Below are 19503 nucleotides of genomic sequence, written 5' to 3' on the forward strand. Positions count from 1 at the left end.
CCTCTGTGCATTTTTATTGCGAGGCTCATTTACTTTTGACTTGGCGCGCAGAAGGAGTGAGAAACCGGTCAATAGAAAGAAAAATCATCTATTTAAAAAGTTTAGTTTCACGTGGGCCTGTTGTGCTTACTTCTTTCAGAATAGCTTTTGAACCTCTGTCCTGTGTGTGTCTGTGACTGTCACGTGAAAGGCAGTCAGAGCATCCAGGTGGGCCCCATGTCACCTGGGGCACCGCCCACCAGTGCTGGAGTTTTAAACAGCACCCGGTTGCATTTTGGGACTTGTGCCTTTTCAATGTGAGCTCAAAGACCGGGAAGTGTGGAATTCTGTTGGCTAAAAAATATTAACAGCGGAATGTGAATAGGCCACACAAGACATGACGTCACTGGAAAGCTAAACAGTATGTTGGGGTGACTGGGTGCGGCAATAGGGCTGATGTCATGAATACGTGCAACTCCTCGGTTATTTTTGAATGAACTGCTCATTCATTAGATCCCACCCTAAGAAATGAGTCCACCAGTATGAACACTTGTTTCATTAGAAAATGATGGAGTCACATTGCCTATGTAGAGCAGGTGCTTATACCTTGGTTGGAAGTCATTGCTCGGAGAGTGTTGTCTTTTAAGGTGATTGCACTAGGTCCGAGCAGGTGGGAGAAGACTTGTGCAGTGACTGAGTAAGAGAGATAACCTTCAATTACCACATCACCCTCCCGACATTGTAATCATGTCCATAAAATGGTTTATCAACTCGACTTTCCACACTAAGTGAGGAGACTCAGGGTTACGGTGCTCATGAAGTGCACAGACACACTGAGTGCAACAGGTAGCGTGGCCGAGCGGTCTAAGGCGCTGGATTAAGGCTCCAGTCTCTTTGGAGGCGTGGGTTCAAATCCCACCGCTGCCAGAGATGGATTTTTACAGATCTTAATGACGCATCTCCCTTCTGACCCTTCAATTTGCATAAACAGTGACTCTACCAATAGGTCCCTAATTTTAAAACTCTTTTACAGTCTCCTTCTAAGTAAACTCCTAAACCGTGGACTCCAAGAAATCGGCTGATTGGCGCTGCTGTTGTTTTGCTTCATTCTGCTTAGATCACCTTCAAATGGAAGGTTTAACAAATCATTTGTTCTCCCCACGCGGTCACCCGCTCTTCTCTCTGCAAAATAAAATCGAACCTCTGTTAAATAAAGATTTAAAGTAAATTATCTATCTTCCCAAATAAAGTTGGTAAATGTGTTCTTCACAGTTATTTTAAAAATCAGGTTTAAAATAAACAACAGAGGTAGTCAGCAGGATTCAAACCCGTGCAGGGAACCCCCAAAGGATTTCAAGCCCATCACCTTAACCACTCGGCCATAACTACCAGCTCTCAGTGAGCTCTACCGAAACTTTATATCACAACAAAATTGTGCAAAATGGCCGTGCAGACCTATATATGACTCCATTTAGTAGGATCTCTAACTGTGTGCAAAGGGCACATTGCTATGTTTCTGTCTAAGCTTTGCTTTAGGTCTGAGGTCTTAAGAACCAAAGCAGGCTCCACGCACACTTGCCTGCACAAAAAAACAAGCATTTGCAATGCGAAAGGTCTCACATTTGTGAGAGTTAGAGCTATTGGCGTTGCAAATGACAATGTCTTTTACCTAGGTTTTGGTTTTCTTTGGGAAAATTTGATGTGTCCACGTTGTGTTTTGGGGCACTTCCTGTCGCGGGCGCTAGGCCTACTGTTGGACTTTTGGCCATACGCATGGTCATCCCTAGTCTTTTTGCCTCCTTCCTCCTGGTTTTTCTGACCTTTCGCTGTTGGCTCTAGGACTCTGAGCACTTTATCACTGCTGACCAGTGTTAAAGTGCAGGTGCTCTCCCATCTAAAGTTGGTATGATTGGCTTATACCTGATTGGCATATTTAATTTACCTATAAGTCCCTTGTACAGTGGTATCTCTATACCCAGGGCCTGTAAATTAAATACTACTAGTGGGCCTGCAGCACTGCTTGCGCCACCCACTGAAGTAGACTTTCAAACCTGTCTCAGGCCTGCTAGCGCAGGGCCTGTGTGCGCAGTTTTCTGCCACAGGGACCTGGCATCTAAATTTACTTGCCAGGCCCAGGACTCCCCTTTTACTACATGTAAGTCACCCCTAAAGTACGCCCTGTGGGCAGGGTGCCATGTATGTAGAAAGGCAGGACATGTGCCATATTGCATGGCCTGTCCTGGTAGTGACAAACAGCCTAACTTGGTGTCTCACTGCTGTGAGTGCTGCCTTCTCATAGGATTGCATTAGAAATGCCCTGCCTTATGTGTAGGGGTATTGTCTGATTTATGAGGGCTAGCGTAGGCGTGTTTGGTATGGTTGTGATGGTGATAATAAATACTGCTTACTGGTGTGGGTGTATTTTTTATTACTATCACAGAAATGCCACTTCTAGAAAGTGCGCATTTATCTGTGCTTATGATTCTGGTGTTTTGCAGCTTGACTCCAATCCACGTCTGGGCAGAGTGACAGTTGGGGCTTTGTGCATACTTTTCAGACAGCCTGTACACAGGGAGGGTGGAGGTGTCACTGAGGTGCATCTACATACTGAATAGTCTTCCTGGGCTGAGAGAAGGGAGAGGCGGGGCACACCTACATTTGTAAAGGCTGTGCCCTGGCCTCACACAATAGGGTCGTTAACCCCCCACTGATGTTTGGAGCCTGTGCTGAAAGGAGAGAGGGGGCACTCCCAGAACCAGTTGTAACTGGCTGGAACCTCCTCTCCCTACCACTGTAAAACACTGTAAGAACTGACTATAAGTACAGGGGAATTTTCCCCACAATTTGAACATTCTTGGAACTTGAAACTGGACACAGAACGCTGATGAATGGACTCACCAGGAAACCGCCATGGACTGCTGCTGCTGTGCTGACCTGTGACCTGCCTGGTCACTAGGAGGAACTGCCACCATCTGCACCCCTTGTGCTGGCCTGTAGCTGGGCCCACCAGCCCTGTACCTTTTCCTTGATTATTGTTCCCAGGGGCAGGGTGCTGTGGCCCCTGACCCCTGCACCGATCTTCTATAATATTGCCTTAGCGCTTAGGGGAAAAGCGCTCTTGTGGAAATGCTGCAGAAGATCACCGCCGCAGCCCAGGCTACATAATCTTCCTAGCGCTGTGAAAAGCGCTTCGTTAAGATCACCGCCGCAGCCCAGGCTGCATAATCTTCCTAGCGCTGTGAAAAGCGCTTCGTTGAGATCACCGCCGCAGCCCAGGCTGCATAATCTTTCTAGCGCTGTGAAAAGCGCTCCGTTCGGATCACCGCCGCAGCCCAGAGAAGTTAATTGGTATAACGCGAGCATTGCGCGTTTACCAGTGCCCCCAGGGCACGAAGACAACCTTCTTTGTGTTTTTAGGAGCCAGCGCGCTCCTAGCGGTGCCCCCGGGGTAGGGATCGCTCCGAGGAGCGCCCCCGGGGCACCAACAGGCCCCACCTTGGGCCGCGACGTCATCTGGACGCAGAGGGAGAGGAGGACGCCTCTCCCTCGCGTGCAGGAGTCCCGGAGGACTCTCCTGCCATTCCGGGCCGGGCGGCAGCCTCACCGGAGGCTCGCCCTGGCCCCCGGCTCTATTGTTGGCCCCCTCGCGGGCCAGGAGTATTTTCTCTAGGGGTCTCCCGTAGTGGCAGGGCCACGGAGGTCCAGGGAGACCCCAGGAGTTAGCGGGTCCCCGGAGGGGCCTGCGTTTCAGCGAGGAGGGAGCGCGAGGCGCCCCCCTCCCCTTTGCAGTATTGGGTAACCTTGGCCCCCCTGGAGAGGGCCGGTGGAGGCCCGGGGGGCCCCCCAGTGATCCCGGGTCCCAGAAGGGGCCCGGCAAGGAATCAGAGAGGGTGCGTGCCGCCCCTCTCTAGTTGCCAAGTTAGGGAGGCCCCCGTTTTGCGCAGAAGAGCGCCGGGGGCCCCATTTATTCGTTTCAGGCACGGAAGTGCCTCCTCATCAAAACAGGTACTGTTCAAAGAAACCAATATGCTGATAATTTAAAGTTCTTTCTACAGACTTTATTCATTCTGTTATATTGCCTACCTGTTCTTTGATGTGTTGACATATGTGTGCACATGTTCCTTTTATGGGCATGACTTGCTAATATGTTTGCTTAACTTGCCATAGATTTTCTAATGTTCCTAGTATGGGCGTTTTATGATATTCTTATGACAAGTGTGCTAATGTGATAACGTGTTTCCTGACTACTGCTTATGTTGCAGAATACTGAGTAACCTGTGTGTTATGTGTGACTACTGCTAGTTTGCAGAGTAACTAATGTGTAACGTTCTGACAACTGCTAAGGTAGCAGGATAGTACTGTTATGTGATGTTGGTCTAATAATTACGTTGTGTACAATACAGTGTATTTTTATATAATCTGGTGTTGTGTTTCCTTTGTGGTGGGGATGTTGCGTCACATGTATGTGTGTGTTGTGCAAACGCTTTACGCATTGCCTCCGGGTTAAGCCTGACTGCTCGTGCCAAGCTACCAAGGGGGTGAGCAGGGGTTATCTTGGACGTGTAACTCCCTTGCCCTGACTAGAGTGGGTAAGTTCTGCCTGGCTGAGGTACATACCCTAGCCAACCAGAAACCCCATTTCTAACATTGGAAGTCAGCGGTGAGGATAGGACTTGCGCTTGCACAATACCATTGTGACTCATTATTTCACTACAAGGATTGCGTTGAGACCATCACATGTTTGGCTTCTCTTAACTTTCTCTCTTTGGTCATTTTTCCTGTTTTCAGTTCTCACGCTTGGGTATTGTGGTTGTCACAGTTGAGTTATTTGTACCTTTTCAAGATGGGGCTTACCTTTGATTTAGAGGACCTGCCTTTTTACACGCAGGGGGAATTAGAGGGGTTCTGTAGAGAGAGAGGGCTGCCTGTAGAAGGGGACCTCAGGAGATCTCTGAATTTCTTTGAAAGGTTTGTGACATTTACCCAGGGAGGGAGTGTGCGTAGGGGGTACCCAGAGGATCCTGAGTGTAGCGAGGGTTCCCAATGGGAGGGCTCCCAGACCTCATCCCTAGAGAGTGGTAGAGAGACTGATCAGGAGGGTGAGAATGACCGGTTGGGGACGCCAGTTGACAGGGAAGGCCCAAGTGATAGGGAGTCCCTTGCTGGGTCCAGTGTAAGAAGCAGGGCTACCTCTCATTCCATGACGCCTGATGAGCTAAGAGATAGGCGGGAAGAGAGGGACCTGAAGTTGCAGTTAGCGCGCCTAGCTGTTGAGGAGAGAAGGGCTGAGGTAGAGAAGGCCTTAGTACAGGAGAGAATGGCAGAGGCAGAGAGGGCCTTTGCCAGAGAAAGACTCGCTCTAGAGCGCAGTCTGAAGGTTCTGGACTCACCAGCGTTGCAGGTGGAGTCCAGTGGTGGCAGCAATGTACAGTGCTGTAGCAAAGAGGTTACTCACATACCCATAGATCTGGTACCTAGGTTCCAAGAGGGGGGTGACATACGTCAGTGGTTAAAGGAATATGAGAAGGCTCTGGTAGAGCGCAGGATCCCTGAGAAGGATTGGGGAACTGGCCTAGGGAGTTTTATTCCTGAGGAGGGGAGGGATGCCCTACTGACTCTAGAAGAGAGTGACAGGGAGGGGTACTCCGCTGTGAAGAACGCACTGATTGTGAAGTATGGTTTCTCCCCTGAGGAATACAGAAAAAGGTTTAGGGGTGGTAAGAAACTGTCCCACCAGTCTTGGGAGGAGTTTGTGGAGGCTTGCTGCATTGCACTAGATGGATGGGTGAAGGGTAGCACAGTAAACAATTTTGAAGGGCTGTTTAATCTGATTCTCAGAGAGCACCTGTTTCGTTGTTGTTTTTCAGAGTTACGCCAACACTTGTCAGTGTGTGAGCTCTCTGACCCCAGGGAGCTTGCAAAGGAGGCAGACTTCTGGTTGCGTACCAGAGGGTCTGGTGTGACATTAGGGGGTGTTCCTAATGAGAGTGGTCTAGGTGTTTCCCAACCAGGTGTGGTGGGAAAGGCTTGTGTCCCAGGTAGGTCCCAGTGTATTGGGGCGGGTAAGGCACCCCATGTCCAGTCTCAGAGGAGAGGGAATGGGGTTGGGCTGAGGCCCAGGGTACCCGAGCTCCAGTCCCAGGTCCTGGAGGGTTCCATGAGTGAACGCCAGGAGGTGAGCCTAGCCTGTGCCGTAGGGCCAGCTGTTCAGAAGGATCCCATTTTGTCATTAGGACTTGGGCGGGTGGCTGGTGATAGCGTTCCGCCGGTCCTGGTGTCTGGTAGTCTCGCTCTACAGCGGAGGAGGCAGAAATCCAGGCATAGGGTTGAGAGGGGGCTGCGGGCCCCAGTGGAGAACCTGGAGGGTCAGGGGTCAGCTCTGAGTGCAGAGCCCCCCAGGAATGACCTTGGTGAGACCATTTCTGGGCTGGGGGGAATCCAGACTCTGTCCGATGGGCAGAGGTCAGGAGACTTGCGCCAGCCAGACTCTTGTGTGGCCCTTGGGGAAAGTGTTTCCCTGGTGGGGGGTAGGTGTGCCCCCCAGGAAGTCCTGGTGCGCCAGGCAATGATTCAACCGCAGGGTGGTGACTCTGGGTTGGATGATCAGGTTCAGGGGGTAAACTCTGACCTGATGGGGAGTACGTGTGCTCCCAAGGAAGTCCTGGTGCGCCGGGCAGTGGTTCAACCGCAGGGTAGTGACTCTGGGTTGGATTGCCAGATTCAGGGGGTAAGCTCTGATCTGGTAGGGGGTAGGTGTGCTCCCAAGGAAGTCCTGGTTCGCTGGGCAATGGTCCAGTCTAAGGGTGTCGTCCCTGGACTAGATAGACAGGTTCAGGGGGTAAACTCTGACCTGGTTGGGGGGGCGGTTAGTGCGCTCACCTCCCTGTGTGAAACTTCTGGTGGCTTCTCCCGAGGTGGGGAGACGCAGGACTCTGGAAGTGGGGTTCAGGGAGGGGGAAGCCCGCCCCGGACCCCGGTGCAACCCAAGGGTGTCGTCCCTAGGTTGGGTGGTCAGTCGCCAGGTAGTGATCCTGGGCTGGCGAGAAAGTTGTGCAGGGCTGCTGTACCCAGCACCCTGGCAAGTGTGGATTCTGGTGATACCCCTCCTAGGAGAGGAGGGCGGGATCCTAGAAGGAGGGGTAGAGGGAGGAGAGCCTCGCCTCTAGCCCCTGTAGAACCTATGGGTGCGGACCCTAGGTTGGTGGATCAGTGGCAGGGTAGAGCCCCTGAACTGATCAAAAATGGAGTGGAGACAGGTTGCTTTGCACCTGGGGCTACCGCCCCCCACTCATTATGGTTTCAGAGACCAGAGGCTCCTAGATGGCCTGGGGCCTGGTTCTGGCCATTGGCAGCTAGAGAATCCCCGTGGGTTGGTCTAGGCTGCCTGGGACGCATTGAGAGAGATCCCAGTGGAGTCAGGAAGGCGTAGAACTGGAACATGCCCCTGCTGTTGTGGGCCTGGGTCCTTGTTCTATCGCCCCAATCAGGAAAGTACATCAAGGTATTGATTGTTCTCCCCTGGATTTTGGCTGGTAGGGGGTTGTGTTGGACTTTTGGCCATACGCATGGTCATCCCTAGTCTTTTTGCCTCCTTCCTCCTGGTTTTTCTGACCTTTCGCTGTTGGCTCTAGGACTCTGAGCACTTTATCACTGCTGACCAGTGTTAAAGTGCAGGTGCTCTCCCATCTAAAGTTGGTATGATTGGCTTATACCTGATTGGCATATTTAATTTACCTATAAGTCCCTTGTACAGTGGTATCTCTATACCCAGGGCCTGTAAATTAAATACTACTAGTGGGCCTGCAGCGCTGCTTGCGCCACCCACTGAAGTAGACTTTCAAACCTGTCTCAGGCCTGCTAGCGCAGGGCCTGTGTGCGCAGTTTTCTGCCACAGGGACCTGGCATCTAAATTTACTTGCCAGGCCCAGGACTCCCCTTTTACTACATGTAAGTCACCCCTAAAGTACGCCCTGTGGGCAGGGTGCCATGTATGTAGAAAGGCAGGACATGTGCCATATTGCATGGCCTGTCCTGGTAGTGACAAACAGCCTAACTTGGTGTCTCACTGCTGTGAGTGCTGCCTTCTCATAGGATTGCATTAGAAATGCCCTGCCTTATGTGTAGGGGTATTGTCTGATTTATGAGGGCTAGCGTAGGCGTGTTTGGTATGGTTGTGATGGTGATAATAAATACTGCTTACTGGTGTGGGTGTATTTTTTATTACTATCACAGAAATGCCACTTCTAGAAAGTGCGCATTTATCTGTGCTTATGATTCTGGTGTTTTGCAGCTTGACTCCAATCCACGTCTGGGCAGAGTGACAGTTGGGGCTTTGTGCATACTTTTCAGACAGCCTGTACACAGGGAGGGTGGAGGTGTCACTGAGGTGCATCTACATACTGAATAGTCTTCCTGGGCTGAGAGAAGGGAGAGGCGGGGCACACCTACATTTGTAAAGGCTGTGCCCTGGCCTCACACAATAGGGTCGTTAACCCCCCACTGATGTTTGGAGCCTGTGCTGAAAGGAGAGAGGGGGCACTCTCAGAACCAGTTGTAACTGGCTGGAACCTCCTCTCCCTACCACTGTAAAACACTGTAAGAACTGACTATAAGTACAGGGGAATTTTCCCCACAATTTGAACATTCTTGGAACTTGAAACTGGACACAGAACGCTGATGAATGGACTCACCAGGAAACCGCCATGGACTGCTGCTGCTGTGCTGACCTGTGACCTGCCTGGTCACTAGGAGGAACTGCCACCATCTGCACCCCTTGTGCTGGCCTGTAGCTGGGCCCACCAGCCCTGTACCTTTTCCTTGATTATTGTTCCCAGGGGCAGGGTGCTGTGGCCCCTGACCCCTGCACCGATCTTCTATAATATTGCCTTAGCGCTTAGGGGAAAAGCGCTCTTGTGGAAATGCTGCAGAAGATCACCGCCGCAGCCCAGGCTACATAATCTTCCTAGCGCTGTGAAAAGCGCTTCGTTAAGATCACCGCCGCAGCCCAGGCTGCATAATCTTCCTAGCGCTGTGAAAAGCGCTTCGTTGAGATCACCGCCGCAGCCCAGGCTGCATATTCTTTCTAGCGCTGTGAAAAGCGCTCCGTTCGGATCACCGCCGCAGCCCAGAGAAGTTAATTGGTATAACGCGAGCATTGCGTGTTTACCAGTGCCCCCAGGGCACGAAGACAACCTTCTTTGTGTTTTTAGGAGCCAGCGCGCTCCTAGCGGTGCCCCCGGGGTAGGGATCGCTCCGAGGAGCGCCCCCGGGGCACCAACAGGCCCCACCTTGGGCCGCGACGTCATCTGGACGCAGAGGGAGAGGAGGACGCCTCTCCCTCGCGTGCAGGAGTCCCGGAGGACTCTCCTGCCATTCCGGGCCGGGCGGCAGCCTCTCCGGAGGCTCGCCCTGGCCCCCGGCTCTATTGTTGGCCCCCTCGCGGGCCAGGAGTATTTTCTCTAGGGGTCTCCCGTAGTGGCAGGGCCACGGAGGTCCAGGGAGACCCCAGGAGTTAGCGGGTCCCCGGAGGGGCCTGCGTTTCAGCGAGGAGGGAGCGCGAGGCGCCCCCCTCCCCCTTTGCAGTATTGGGTAACCTTGGCCCCCCTGGAGAGGGCCGGTGGAGGCCCGGGGGGCCCCCCAGTGATCCCGGGTCCCAGAAGGGGCCCGGCAAGGAATCAGAGAGGGTGCGTGCCGCCCCTCTCTAGTTGCCAAGTTAGGGAGGCCCCCGTTTTGCGCAGAAGAGCGCCGGGGGCCCCATTTATTCGTTTCAGGCACGGAAGTGCCTCCTCATCAAAACAGGTACTGTTCAAAGAAACCAATATGCTGATAATTTAAAGTTCTTTCTACAGACTTTATTCATTCTGTTATATTGCCTACCTGTTCTTTGATGTGTTGACATATGTGTGCACATGTTCCTTTTATGGGCATGACTTGCTAATATGTTTGCTTAACTTGCCATAGATTTTCTAATGTTCCTAGTATGGGCGTTTTATGATATTCTTATGACAAGTGTGCTAATGTGATAACGTGTTTCCTGACTACTGCTTATGTTGCAGAATACTGAGTAACCTGTGTGTTATGTGTGACTACTGCTAGTTTGCAGAGTAACTAATGTGTAACGTTCTGACAACTGCTAAGGTAGCAGGATAGTACTGTTATGTGATGTTGGTCTAATAATTACGTTGTGTACAATACAGTGTATTTTTATATAATCTGGTGTTGTGTTTCCTTTGTGGTGGGGATGTTGCGTCACATGTATGTGTGTGTTGTGCAAACGCTTTACGCATTGCCTCCGGGTTAAGCCTGACTGCTCGTGCCAAGCTACCAAGGGGGTGAGCAGGGGTTATCTTGGACGTGTAACTCCCTTGCCCTGACTAGAGTGGGTAAGTTCTGCCTGGCTGAGGTACATACCCTAGCCAACCAGAAACCCCATTTCTAACACCTACCCACACAAGTGAGGTAAAAAATGTTATCGGGAGACTTGGGGAAACATAGAATAGCAAAACAAGAGTTACTGCCCCTTGTCTTTATCTACATTTTTTCCTTCCAAATATAAGACAGTGTGTAAAAAAGACGTCTATTTGAGAAATGCCCTTTAATTCGCATGCTAGTGTGGGCACCCCAGAATTCAGAGATGTGCAAATAACCACTGCTCCTTCACTCCTTATCTTGTGCCCATTTTGGAAATAGAAAGGTTTTCTTGATACCTATTTTTCACTCTATATACTTCGGCAAATTAATTGCAGTATACCCGGTATAGAATGAAAACCCACTGCAAGGTGCAGCTCATTTATTTTCTCTGGATACCTAGGGTTCTTGATGAACCTACAAGCCCTATATATCCCCGCAACCAGAAGAGTCCAGCAGGCGTAATGGTATATTGCTTTCAAAAATCTGACATTGCAGAAAAAAGTTACAGAGTAAAACGTAGAGGAAAATGGCTGTTTTTTTCTTCTCAATATCAATATTTTTTTTTTATTTCAGTTGTTATTTTCTGTAGGAAACACTTGTAAGATCTACACAAGTTACCCATTGCTGAATTCAGAATGTTGTCTTCTTTTCAAAAATGTTTAGGTTACTGGGACCCAGCATTGGTTTCACACCCATTTCTGTCACTGACTGGAAGGAGGCTAAAAGCACACAAAATCGTAAAAATGGGGTATGTCCCAGTAAAATGCAAAAATTGTGTTGAAAAATTGGGTTTTCTGATTCAAGTCTGCTTGTCCCTGAAAGCTAGGAAGCTGGTGATTTTAGCAGTGCAAACCCTTTGTTGATGCCAATTTCAGGGACAAAAACCACAAGCCTTATTCTCCAGCCCTTTTTTCCATTTGTTTCTTTGTTAAAACAAAATTTTTACTGTATTTTGGCTAATTTCTTGGTCTCCTTCAGGGGAACCCACAAAGTCTGGGTACCTCTAGAATCCCTAGGATGTTGGAAAAAAAGTACGCAAATTTGGCGTGGATAGCTTATGTGGACAAAAATCTATGAGGGCCTAAGCGCGCCCTGCCCCAAATAGCCAAAAAAATGCCTGGCACCTGAGGGGGAAAAGGCTGGCAGCGAAGGGGTTAAAATGCACTATTTTATTCCAATTTCTTCACTTAGCTTCAGATGAACTATTTTTCCCTCCCACCAACTCCTTTCAAAGTGCACCAGCCACCACTGCCTTGGGTGGGACAGATTGTTTTCGATTGCAGTATGGCAGATTGTTTTGGATTGCAGTGTGGTAGTTTGTTTTTGATTGGAGTGCAGCAGATTGCAGTGGGGTAGATTGTTTTGAATTGGAGTAGGGGAGATTGTTTTGAAGTGGAGTGGGGCAGATTGTTTTGGATCGAAGTGGGACAGATTGTTTTGGAGTGGTGCAGATTGTTTTTTATTATAGTGGGGCACATTGGAGTAAGACAGATTTGCTTGGGGTGGGTGGAGAGGATTGGAGTAGGATGAGTTAGAGTGGATTGGATTCGGGTGAGTGATTTGGACTGGAGTGAGGTGGATTAGTGAGGGTGAAGTGGTCTGGATGGGGTGGATTGTAGTGGGGAAGATTGGAGTGGGGTGGATTGAAGTGTACCGCAGGATTATGTGTTAAAGATTAATTTCAGAATTTACACATAATAAAGAAACACTGTTGATTTGCAATATTTTAAACGAGCTAATCGTCATCTTTTGAGAAGAGTGCCCACGAACAAAAGCAAAAGAAAACATGCGTGGAACGTGGGAAAAGACGATTTGGCAAAATAAAAGAAAGTTCGATTTAAATTTAAAACTTAACAGTTTTGGTTGTCCTGCTGGGCATGTTTTTGCCAGTCACAAGCCTTCTGTTTGCAGGGCACTAGAAGGTAAAAGGAAAAAATAGTACCTTGATCAGGTGGGGAGCAGCGGTCAGGCACTGATTAAGCTGAATCAATCAACGCTTGGTCGCTGCTCTACAGAGAGGAACGGAAATGATGCAAGACATGCCTTGATGAATTAGGAAACTGTAAAGAAGAGTGCCACATAAATAAAAAAATGGTGAGAGACATGCGGGCTCCAAGCCCTTTACTGAATACTACAGAGTCTATCAAGCGAGACCCTAAAAAGGTCAGTTAGTTAAAATAAACAAACATTGTTACTTCTAAATATCAATATTCCAAGGACGCCTAGATGGTCGTCAAGCAAAAAGTTCCTAGTGCATGGAGGGGCTTATGGTAGTTCTGAAGAGAGGCAAAGGACTTGGTCAGAGGGTGGCCTTGTTGGTGTGGTAGGGAAGCAATACCTCAAACATTATTACTGGGGTAGGGGAGCTTGCAATTCGGAGTAATTAAAATTATCACAAAGCAATCAAGTAATTCCACATCAAAATAACAAGCGTGCGGGCTGACAACCATGCTCTCAGCATCAACGAGCGCAGAGTGAAGTGAATTTTACCATCCTCTGTGCATTTTTATTGCGGGGCTCATTTACATTTGACTTGGCGCGCAGAACGAGTGAGAACCAGGTCAATAGAAACAAAAATCATATATTTAAAAAGTTTAGTTTCACGTGGGCCTGTTGTCCTTACTTCTTTCAGAATAGCTTTTGAACCTCTGTCCTGTGTGTGTCTGTGACTGTCACGTGAAAAGGCAGTCAGGGCATCCAGGTGGACCCCATGTCACCTGGGGCACCGCCCACCAGTGCTGGAGTTTTAAACAGCACCCGGTTGCATTTTGGGACTTGTGCCTTTTCAATGTGAGCTCAAAGACGGGAGCCTGTGAAATTCTATTGGCTAAAAAATATTAACAGCGGAATGTGAATAGGCCACACAAGACATGACGTCACTGGAAAGCTAAACAGTATGTTGGGGAGACTGGGTGCGGCAATAGGGCTGATGTCATGAATACGTGCAACTCCTCAGTTATTTTTGAATGAACTGCTCATTCATTAGATCCCACCCAAAGAAATGACCCCACCAGTATGAACACTTGTTTCATTAGAAAATGATGGAGTCACATTGCCTATGTAGAGCAGGTGCTTATACCTTGGTTGGAAGTCATTGCTCGGGAGAGTGTTGTCTTTTAAGGTGATTGCACTAGGTCCGAGCAGGTGGGAGAAGACTTGTGCAGTGACTGAGTAAGAAAGATAACCTTCAATTACCACATCACCCTCCCGACATTGTAATCATGTCCATGAAATGGTTTATCAACTCGACTTTCCACACTAAGTGAGGAGACTCAGGGTTACGGTGCTCATGAAGTGCACAGACACACTGAGAGCAACAGGTAGCGTGGCCGAGCGGTCTAAGGTGCTGGATTAAGGCGCCAGTCTCTTTGGAGGCGTGGGTTCAAATCCCACCGCTGCCAGAGATGGATTTTTACAGATCTTAATGACGCATCTCCCTTCTGACCCTTCAATTTGCATAAACAGTGACTCTACCAATAGGTCCCTAATTTTAAAACTCTTTTACAGTCTCCTTCTAAGTAAACTCCTAAACCGTGGACTCCAAGAAATCGGCTGATTGGCGCTGCTGTTGTTTTGCTTCATTCTGCTTAGATCACCTTCAAATGGAAGGTTTAACAAATAATTTGTTCTCCCCACGCGGTCACCCGCTCTTCTCTCTGCAAAATAAAATCGAACCTCTGTTAAATAAAGATTTAAAGTAAATTATCTATCTTCCCAAATAAAGTTGGTAAATGTGTTCTTCACAGTTATTTTAAAAATCAGGTTTAAAATAAACAACAGAGGTAGTCAGCAGGATTCAAACCCGTGCAGGGAACCCCCAAAGGATTTCAAACCCATCACCTTAACCACTCGGCCATAACTACCAGCTCTCATTGAGCTCTACCGAAACTTTATATCACAACAAAATTGTGCAAAACGGCCGTGCAGACCTATCTATGACTCCATTTAGTAGGATCTCTAACTGTGTGCAAAGGGCACATTGCTATGTTTCTGTCTAAGCTTTGCTTTAGGTCTGAGGTCTTAAGAACCAAAGCAGGCTCCACGCACACTTGCCTGCACAAAAAAACAAGCATTTGCAATGCGAAAGGTCTCACATTTGTGAGAGTTAGAGCTATTGGCGTTGCAAATGACAATGTCTTTTACCTAGGTTTTGGTTTTCTTTGGGAAAATTTGATGTGTCCACGTTGTGTTTTGGGGCACTTCCTGTCGCGGGCGCTAGGCCTACCCACACAAGTGAGGTAAAAAATGTTATCGGGAGACTTGGGGAAACATAGAATAGCAAAACAAGAGTTACTGCCCCTTGTCTTTATCTACATTTTTTCCTTCCAAATATAAGACAGTGTGTAAAAAAGACGTCTATTTGAGAAATGCCCTTTAATTCGCATGCTAGTGTGGGCACCCCAGAATTCAGAGATGTGCAAATAACCACTGCTCCTTCACTCCTTATCTTGTGCCCATTTTGGAAATAGAAAGGTTTTCTTGATACCTATTTTTCACTCTATATACTTCGGCAAATTAATTGCAGTATACCCGGTATAGAATGAAAACCCACTGCAAGGTGCAGCTCATTTATTTTCTCTGGATACCTAGGGTTCTTGATGAACCTACAAGCCCTATATATCCCCGCAACCAGAAGAGTCCAGCAGGCGTAATGGTATATTGCTTTCAAAAATCTGACATTGCAGAAAAAAGTTACAGAGTAAAACGTAGAGGAAAATGGCTGTTTTTTTCTTCTCAATTTCAATATTTTTTTTTTATTTCAGTTGTTATTTTCTGTAGGAAACACTTGTAAGATCTACACAAGTTACCCATTGCTGAATTCAGAATGTTGTCTTCTTTTCAAAAATGTTTAGGTTACTGGGACCCAGCATTGGTTTCACACCCATTTCTGTCACTGACTGGAAGGAGGCTAAAAGCACACAAAATCGTAAAAATGGGGTATGTCCCAGTAAAATGCAAAAATTGTGTTGAAAAATTGGGTTTTCTGATTCAAGTCTGCCTGTCCCTGAAAGCTGGGAAGCTGGTGATTTTAGCAGTGCAAACCCTTTGTTGATGCCAATTTCAGGGACAAAAACCACAAGCCTTATTCTCCAGCCCTTTTTTCCATTTTTTTCTTTGTTAAAACAAAATTTTTACTGTATTTTGGCTAATTTCTTGGTCTCCTTCAGGGGAACCCACAAAGTCTGGGTACCTCTAGAATCCCTAGGATGTTGGAAAAAAAGGACGCAAATTTGGCGTGGATAGCTTATGTGGACAAAAATCTATGAGGGCCTAAGCGCGCCCTGCCCCAAATAGCCAAAAAAATGCCTGGCACCTGAGGGGGAAAAGGCTGGCAGCGAAGGGGTTAAAATGCATGATTTTATTCCAATTTCTTCACTTAGCTTCAGATGAACTATTTTTCCCTCCCACCAACTCCTTTCAAAGTGCACCAGCCACCACTGCCTTGGGTGGGACAGATTGTTTTCGATTGCAGTATGGCAGATTGTTTTGGATTGCAGTGTGGTAGTTTGTTTTTGATTGGAGTGCAGCAGATTGCAGTGGGGTAGATTGTTTTGAATTGGAGTAGGGGAGATTGTTTTGAAGTGGAGTGGGGCAGATTGTTTTGGATCGAAGTGGGACAGATTGTTTTGGAGTGGTGCAGATTGTTTTTTATTATAGTGGGGCACATTGGAGTGAGACAGATTTGCTTGGGGTGGGTGGAGAGGATTGGAGTAGGATGAGTTAGAGTGGATTGGATTCAGGTGAGTGATTTGGACTGGAGTGAGGTGGATTAGTGTGGGTGAAGTGGTCTGGATGGGGTGGATTGTAGTGGGGAAGATTGGAGTGGGGTGGATTGAAGTGTACCGCAGGATTATGTGTTAAAGATTAATTTCAGAATTTACACATAATAAAGAAACACTGTTGATTTGCAATATTTTAAACGAGCTAATCGTCATCTTTTGAGAAGAGTGCCCACGAACAAAAGCAAAAGAAAACATGCGTGGAACGTGGGAAAAGACGATTTGGCAAAATAAAAGAAAGTTCGATTTAAATTTAAAACTTAACAGTTTTGGTTGTCCTGCTGGGCATGTTTTTGCCAGTCACAAGCCTTCTGTTTGCAGGGCACTAGAAGGTAAAAGGAAAAAATAGTACCTTGATCAGGTGGGGAGCAGCGGTCAGGCACTGATTAAGCTGAATCAATCAACGCTTGGTCGCTGCTCTACAGAGAGGAACGGAAATGATGCAAGACATGCCTTGATGAATTAGGAAACTGTAAAGAAGAGTGCCACATAATTAAAAAAATGGTGAGAGACATGCGGGCTCCAAGCCCTTTACTGAATACTACAGAGTCTATCAAGCGAGACCCTAAAAAGGTCAGTTAGTTAAAATAAACAAACATTGTTACTTCTAAATATCAATATTCCAAGGACGCCTAGATGGTCGTCAAGCAAAAAGTTCCTAGTGCATGGAGGGGCTTATGGTAGTTCTGAAGAGAGGCAAAGGACTTGGTCAGAGGGTGGCCTTGTTGGTGTGGTAGGGAAGCAATACCTCAAACATTATTACTGGGGTAGGGGAGCTTGCAATTCGGAGTAATGAAAATTATCACAAAGCAATCAAGTAATTCCACATCAAAATAACAAGCGTGCGGGCTGACAACCATGCTCTCAGCATCAACGAGCGCAGAGTGAAGTGAATTTTACCATCCTCTGTGCATTTTTATTGCGGGGCTCATTTACATTTGACTTGGCGCGCAGAACGAGTGAGAACCAGGTCAATAGAAACAAAAATCATCTATTTAAAAAGTTTAGTTTCACGTGGGCCTGTTGTGCTTACTTCTTTCAGAATAGCTTTTGAACCTCTGTCCTGTGTGTGTCTGTGACTGTCACGTGAAAGGCAGTCAGAGCATCCAGGTGGACCCCATGTCACCTGGGGCACCGCCCACCAGTGCTGGAGTTTTAAACAGCACCCGGTTGCATTTTGGGACTTGTGCCTTTTCAATGTGAGCTCAAAGACGGGAGCCTGTGAAATTCTATTGGCTAAAAAATATTAACAGCGGAATGTGAATAGGCCACACAAGACATGACGTCACTGGAAAGCTAAACAGTATGTTGGGGAGACTGGGTGCGGCAATAGGGCTGATGTCATGAATACGTGCAACTCCTCAGTTATTTTTGAATGAACTGCTCATTCATTAGATCCCACCCAAAGAAATGAGCCCACCAGTATGAACACTTGTTTCATTAGAAAATGATGGAGTCACATTGCCTATGTAGAGCAGGTGCTTATACCTTGGTTGGAAGTCATTGCTCGGAGAGTGTTGTCTTTTAAGGTGATTGCACTAGGTCCGAGCAGGTGGGAGAAGACTTGTGCAGTGACTGAGTAAGAGAGATAACCTTCAATTACCACATCACCCTCCCGACATTGTAATCATGTCCATGAAATGGTTTATCAACTCGACTTTCCACACTAAGTGAGGAGACTCAGGGTTACGGTGCTCATGAAGTGCACAGACACACTGAGAGCAACAGGTAGCGTGGCCGAGCGGTCTAAGGCGCTGGATTAAGGCTCCAGTCTCTTTGGAGGCGTGAGTTCAAATCCCACCGCTGCCAGAGATGGATTTTTACAGATCTTAATGACGCATCTCCCTTCTGACCCTTCAATTTGCATAAACAGTGACTCTACCAATAGGTCCCAATTTTAAAACTCTTTTACAGTCTCCTTCTAAGTAAACTCCTAAACCGTGGACTCCAAGAAATCGGCTGATTGGCGCTGCTGTTGTTTTGCTTCATTCTGCTTAGATCACCTTCAAATGGAAGGTTTAACAAATAATTTGTTCTCCCCACGCGGTCACCCGCTCTTCTCTCTGCAAAATAAAATCGAACCTCTGTTAAATAAAGATTTAAAGTAAATTATCTATCTTCCCAAATAAAGTTGGTAAATGTGTTCTTCACAGTTATTTTAAAAATCAGGTTTAAAATAAACAACAGAGGTAGTCAGCAGGATTCAAACCCGTGCAGGGAACCCCCAAAAGGATTTCAATCCCATCACCTTAACCACTCGGCCATAACTACCAGCTCTCATTGAGCTCTGCCGAAACTGTATATCACAACAAAATTGTGCAAAACGGCCGTGCAGACCTATATATGACTCCATTTAGTAGGATCTCTAACTGTGTGCAAAGGGCACATTGCTATGTTTCTGTCTAAGCTTTGCTTTAGGTCTGAGGTCTTAAGAACCAAAGCAGGCTCCACGCACACTTGCCTGCACAAAAAAACAAGCATTTGCAATGCGAAAGGTCTCACATTTGTGAGAGTTAGAGCTATTGGCGTTGCAATGACAATGTCTTTTACCTAGGTTTTGGTTTTCTTTGGGAAAATTTGATGTGTCCACGTTGTGTTTTGGGGCACTTCCTGTCGCGGGCGCTAGGCCTACCCACACAAGTGAGGTAAAAAATGTTATCGGGAGACTTGGGGAAACATAGAATAGCAAAACAAGAGTTACTGCCCCTTGTCTTTATCTACATTTTTTCCTTCCAAATATAAGACAGTGTGTAAAAAAGACGTCTATTTGAGAAATGCCCTTTAATTCGCATGCTAGTGTGGGCACCCCAGAATTCAGAGATGTGCAAATAACCACTGCTCCTTCACTCCTTATCTTGTGCCCATTTTGGAAATAGAAAGGTTTTCTTGATACCTATTTTTCACTCTATATACTTCGGCAAATTAATTGCAGTATACTCGGTATAGAATGAAAACCCACTGCAAGGTGCAGCTCATTTATTTTCTCTGGATACCTAGGGTTCTTGATGAACCTACAAGCCCTATATATCCCCGCAACCAGAAGAGTCCAGCAGGCGTAATGGTATATTGCTTTCAAAAATCTGACATTGCAGAAAAAAGTTACAGAGTAAAACGTAGAGGAAAATGGCTGTTTTTTTCTTCTCAATTTCAATATATTTTTTTTTATTTCAGTTGATATTTTCTGTAGGAAACACTTGTAAGATCTACACAAGTTACCCATTGCTGAATTCAGAATGTTGTCTTCTTTTCAAAAATGTTTAGGTTACTGGGACCCAGCATTGGTTTCACACCCATTTCTGTCACTGACTGGAAGGAGGCTAAAAGCACACAAAAT

The 19503-nt window shown here is 47.2% G+C and overlaps 3 non-coding genes across 3 annotated transcripts; all 3 read left to right on the top strand.

Annotated features, from left to right (window-relative positions):
• The first annotated feature begins 824 nt into the window (after window positions 1-824).
• TRNAL-AAG (transfer RNA leucine (anticodon AAG)) lies at window positions 825-906 on the top strand. Its single transcript has one exon. It is a non-coding gene; the product is annotated as a tRNA-Leu (tRNA).
• Window positions 907-13708: 12802 nt separating this feature from the next.
• On the top strand, window positions 13709-13790 carry TRNAL-AAG (transfer RNA leucine (anticodon AAG)). The gene has a single exon. It is a non-coding gene; the product is annotated as a tRNA-Leu (tRNA).
• Window positions 13791-17896: 4106 nt separating this feature from the next.
• Window positions 17897-17978, top strand: TRNAL-AAG (transfer RNA leucine (anticodon AAG)). The gene has a single exon. It is a non-coding gene; the product is annotated as a tRNA-Leu (tRNA).
• Window positions 17979-19503: the final 1525 nt, after the last annotated feature.

This window comes from Pleurodeles waltl, chromosome 12 (assembly GCF_031143425.1).
Source record: "Pleurodeles waltl isolate 20211129_DDA chromosome 12, aPleWal1.hap1.20221129, whole genome shotgun sequence".
NCBI lineage: Eukaryota > Metazoa > Chordata > Amphibia > Caudata > Salamandridae > Pleurodeles > Pleurodeles waltl.